Source organism: Gossypium arboreum, chromosome 2 (genome assembly GCF_025698485.1).
Source record: "Gossypium arboreum isolate Shixiya-1 chromosome 2, ASM2569848v2, whole genome shotgun sequence".
Classification (NCBI taxonomy): Eukaryota; Viridiplantae; Streptophyta; class Magnoliopsida; order Malvales; family Malvaceae; genus Gossypium; species Gossypium arboreum.
The window spans coordinates 48894142-48900225 of record NC_069071.1 but is presented as its reverse complement, the minus strand read 5'-3'; positions in this window follow the sequence as shown (position 1 = coordinate 48900225).

Genomic DNA, 6084 nt, shown 5'->3' with positions numbered 1-6084 from the left:
TTTGTTTGAATCAAGTTGAAAACTCTATCATATGTTGGTGTTTAGTCATTAGGGCTGAGGAGGTTAGACCTTGACGTGTAGAGTTTTGTCATGCCTTCACTACTGTTACAATGGACACACCTCAAGCACCCAATAAATGCAAAAAGCTCGAGCAAAAATAGGCAAACTAAAGCTGCTCGAGAGCTCCCAAAAATGGGAAATTGAACCCTTAGCAGAGGAGCCAAGCAATGCATTATTATGTTGGAAAAGAGGATGCTCATTTACATCTCATAGGCTTCCACAGGCCGGTACTATGCCGGCTAATACAAAATTTAATGAGAAGGAAGATAAATGGGGAAGAGAGGGTTGATTTTCATCCATATAATCGTCAACAACCACTTTACCAGCCGAAAGGTAAAGGCCTTACATTAATAGCAATGTTGACAACTTTAAAAATTCACATTTAAATTACTCTTGCCACTAATACAAAACAAAATTATAAAATAAATTAATAATTTAAATAATATAAATTAATAAAAAAATCATAAATTATTTTGAAAAATTACACGAATTGTCCTCTCTTACTACCTATATTTATCAAAGGAAAAATAGGTAAAATATATGCAATTACCAAGCCTAATTTTGGGAAAATTAGGTTGGTGGAAAAAACCTATTACGATTAAAAGGCAAAGTATAAAATTCTTCAATCCTATTATCTCCTCTAAATGATCAAAACTTAACCCCCCCATGGCATCCTTCTATCTTTCTTCGATTTCTCCACTTTTATCGTGTTGTCTAAGATCACAGCCACCGCCAATCCAACCATTATTGGCAGTGAGAACATGGCGTTCATGGATACATTGAATTGGAAAAATCATTCACTTTGTTTTACCCTCTTTTAACATTAAAGATTATGGGATTGGAGTTTTTTTTTAAATAAAAACACTTACTCAGGCTACATCGGTGTGAGCGAGGCCATGATGGGATGGATTCCAATATTGGTTGAAGAATTGAGGGATGGAAATCCCTAAGAAGAGTGATAATCCTGTTATGATAAGGTTTCTCGTGCAATTCATGTTTCTGAATTGTAGGCACGATAATCTAACCGAATTTGCAATCAACAAAGCAACAATATTTTCATTAAGGTTACTAAGATTGGATAAACCAATATTTAGTCTTAAATGAAATAAATTTTTTTTCATCTTGGTCCACATATTTCTTTGACAAAATTGGGGAATTCTATCATGAACTTGGATTCGGATGATGTAAAACTTTTAATTTACGATGCCATCCCCTAAAATTTTAAAATCTAAAATATACAAGAGATATATTAAAATATTAATTAAAAAAATCAGGTGATGGCATAGTAGAATTTAATAATATCATTTTAGTCTACTTTAATGGAATCTAAATTTAAGTATTAAATTGAGAAAAGCTATCAAGTTCTTAAACTAATATGACCTTTTATGGTAAAAAAATTTAAATCAGGCTCGAATTTGGATTAGTCGAGTAAAGATCTATATGACACCCGAAACACGACCAGGACGGTTTGACTCAAATTTCGAGTGACACATTAGCCACCAAGGTTATTCTCTGCAAATCACACCAACCATCCATACTCACCATACATGTAAAAAATATTTCATACAAGCATTTACTCCTAAGAGCATGCTTTTCTAAATTAAACTATAAGTCATATAATAAGCGAAATAAGGCGTACCTGGATTTTGGCAAGCTGTACTAGCTGCAAAATGTCTCGTTAGCTCATATAGGCAGTATCATATAATTCAAACATCAAATTCAGCCAAACAAGCAAACACAGAGATTAAAATATCCCAAAATTTGAAATAGACCAAAAAATCCAATTACAACCCTTTAAAAATTGTTTTTAAATTGTCTAAAATTATCTATGAAACACCCAGAATTTGGGCCTAGAAGTATTGGGCCTTTAGTATGGGTCCATAAGGAGGTTGTATATAAGCATTTAATTGTACAAGGAAATGACACAGTTAAATGTCTGCTTCAGTGGTTAATGGCCCTGAGAAGTGTTGGAGAAATCTTGGGTTCAAATCCGGGCTTTAGCAAAAATTTTGGTAATTAAGTGAATAAAACCCTGGGTGCTTGGATGAAGGCCTTTGAAATTATTATGGTAAATAAATGTCACAAGGAAGCATGTGGTCTAGTGGTTGTGGTGTCATTAAGGTTGTAAAGGAGCCTGGGTTCAAGTCTTGTCTCTTGCAATTTATTTTGGTTTTTCTTTTAAAGGAACTTGAACTTTGGCCTATAGACCTTATATTTAACTGAGGATAAAATATGACACAGAAAGAGCCTGTGATGAAGTGGCAAGGTGACGTTGTAACACCCCGTACCCGAGACCGTTGCTGGAGTCGGACACGAGGGGTTAACAGACTTAATTCCCTTATTTTTACAGTCCATTTTAAAAATTTCCAGACTAGCTGGCTAACTGCGTCACTGTAACCTTAAAAATCATATCTTGAGTTCCAAAACTCAAAAATCAGTTTCGTAAATTTTCCCTGAAACTAGACTCATATATCCATCTACAAATTGTTTTTCTAGAATTTTTGGTTGGGTCAATTAGTACAGTTTATTAGTTAAAATCTCCCCTATTTCAGGGTTTGACTGCTCTGACCTTCATGCATTACGACTTATATATATCCCTGTACAGGGCTTCAATACTTATTCCGTTTGTTTCTAAAGAAACTATACTCGAAAAGGAATCTATACATATATGGAATGACTTCTAACTATCTCTGGTTAATTTATAATGAATTTCCTAATTCCGAACAGGGAATCTAGAAACCGCTCTGGCCCTATTTCACGAAAACTTTAAAATCTCATAAAATACTGTTCATATGATCGTTTCATTACTTCCCTATGAAAATATATTCATCAAGGTTCAATTACATAATTTATTTACTATTTAATTCCATTCTTACTATTTTTAGTGATTTTTTAAATCCACACCACTGCTGCTGTCAGCATCAGTTTTTAAGGTAAACCTTACCTATTTCATGGTTTTCCATGAATCAACTAGAGTTTGTCATACATAGCATCAAAATAATCATAATTAACCATTCCCAATGGCTAATCTTTACCAAACATTTCCATACCTCTCAATGAACAACATACAAGATGATTATAATGCTATGCTCAAAGTGTATATAAGCCATTTTCGCATGGCTATCCAAATTTATACAAAACCAAAGGGTACATGACCAACAACAAAAAGGGTAGTCCTATACATGCCATTTTCAGAGTTCAACCAAAAGTGTACCAAAAGGGCTTTGATAGTGTGGACGACTTCGACTTCGACAATCCCGAGCCCGATAGCTGACGAACCAAAATCTATAAAACAGAGAATCAAAGAAACGGAGTAAGCATTTAATGCTTAGTAAGTTTTGAATAATGAAATTAGTTTCGGCTAAGGTATAACATTAATATGGCTAAATGGATAACTTCATATATGCACATTCTCATAAACATATTTACTTCACGCTTCAATCAATATATTCATTCACAAGGTATCAAACCTAACTAAAGGCCGAAAATTCGTTAATCAATTGAACGAATACTATTTAAAACGAATCGACTTTTCCGATGCATATACGAAACATACCTCATCGTTTGGATTTTATGAGCGTATTAATTTGAAATTTACAGCAAGCTTGCTCACTTCAAACCCAAGCATCTTGAGATTTAGCGAATATAACTACTTGCTCAAATGCCTTTGGGACTTAGCCCGGTTATAGTAACTCGCACAAATGCCTTCGGGACTTAGCCCGGATATAGTAACTCGAACAAATGCCTTCGGGACTTAGCCCGGATATAGTAACTTGCACAAATGCCTTCGGGACTTAGCCCGGAATTAGACACTAGCACAAATGCCTTCGGGACTTAGCCCGATTATCATCCGAATATCCATGCACATATCAGTAAATCATGACACATCTATATTTCATTTTCATAACTAGAATTCAAACACAAGTCACTTATCAAGCATTATCATTTTCGGCTCAATAGCTACATACAAGAGCATGATATTGATTTGCTTAAAACATGATCTAATCGAATCATAATCTAAGTTCCATTACTCGAAAACTTACCTCGGATGTTGTCGAACGATTTCGACGGCTATTCGATCACTTTTTCCTTTCCCTTATCCAACTTTGGTCCTCTAAGCTCTTGAGCTAATTCAGACAAATTTAACTTATTAAAGTCTCATTATGTTAGCTTATGGCCGAATATGACAATGAATTTGATAGGTCATATGGCCACCTTTAGCTCAAATACAAAATGGTCATACACATTTTTAATCACATTAAGCAATTTAATACCATTAATCTAACATTTCCTCATGTGCAACTTTATGACCGAATACACATATCATTAACTCAATATCAATTAACTAAGCACTTAAACAAATTCTCTTTAACTATACACACATTCGGCAATGAAAAAGGCAATTTAGCAAACCTTAAATTCAACTTATAACAATATATATATACTCAATATTCAAAGCATTTAACATCACTTCACCATAATTTTTACATCATGGCCAAATGTTCCTTTGAACCATTTACCATTACAAGGCATAAATTTCACCATCAAAACTAACAAGCTTATAATCCTATGACCGAAACCTCTAACAACACCAATTAAAAATACTTCATGGGTTTGAGGTAAAACCAAGAAAGAAACTCATAAATATCGAGATATAAGCACTAACATTGTTCATCTAGATTTAGCATGAAACAACATCCATCACCCTTATAATTATCGAAATCTCAACTTGGGTCACAAAAATAACTTGATATCTCATCAACACAACATCAACACCAAGCAAGAATGATACATCCATGGCCGAGTGTCATCTCCATCACATAGCAAGATTTAGACCATGGGCTAGGTAGAACTCAAGCTAACAGCTAAAACATGCATGCATCTCATGGAACATCATCAAACATACCTCCTCCTAAACACCAACCAATCGAACATGAAGCAACAAAACTCCTTTCTTCTTCCTTTGATTTTTCGGTCAAGAAGAACAAAGAGGATGAAGCCTTTTTTTTTCTTTTTTTCTTTTTTTCTTCTAGGTACGGCACAATGGAGGAACAACTACACACATTTTTTTTTGTTTCTCCTCCTACTAACACTAATATTTTATTGCCCATGTTCTTTATTTTATTATTCCTAACATAAAGCATTAACCCAACATGTTCATGACATGTTTTTTAGCCATAACATTTTGTCCACCCTCATGCTCATGGCCGGCCACTACTAATTAGGGGGGGAAAATTGACATGAAAGTCCACCCTTTTGATTACATGCACTAATAGATCCTTATAGATTAACCTATCACATTTCAAAAGTGTCACACATAAGTCTTATTGACTAAATTCACATGCAATTTACTAAATCGAAGCTTAAAACTTTCACACATTCATATTAACATATTTTAGACAATAAATATCATATTCAAATAATTTGGTGACTCGGTTCAGCGGTCCCGAAACTGCTTTCCGACTAGGGTCACTTTAGGGCTGCACAACTCTCCCCCACTTAGGAAATTTTCGTCCCCGAAAATCTTACCGGTAAACAGGTTTGGGTATCGTTCTTTCATAGAGTTCTCGGGTTCCCAAGTAGCTTCTTCCATCCCATGTTTGAGCCATAACACTTTTACTAAAGGAACCTTTTTGTTTCGCAACTCTTTCACTTCACGAGCTAGGATACGAATTGGTTCTTCTTCATAACTCATATCGGCTTGAATTTCAACCTCGGAGGGACTTATTATGTGCGAAGGATCGATCAGAACGTCAAGCATCGAAACATGAAAACGTTGTGGATCCTTTCGAGTTCAGGGGGTAAAAGCAACCTATATGCAACTGGACCAACTCGTTCGGAGATATCATACGGCCCAATGAATCTCGGACTCAACTTGCCCTTACGCCCAAATCTGAGTATCTTTTTCCAATGTGAAACTTTAAGAAACACTTTATCTCCCACCTGATACTCAATGTCCTTTCGTTTCAAATCCGCGTCACGACTTCTCGACGATCCGATCTCGCCTTCAAACTTTCACGAATT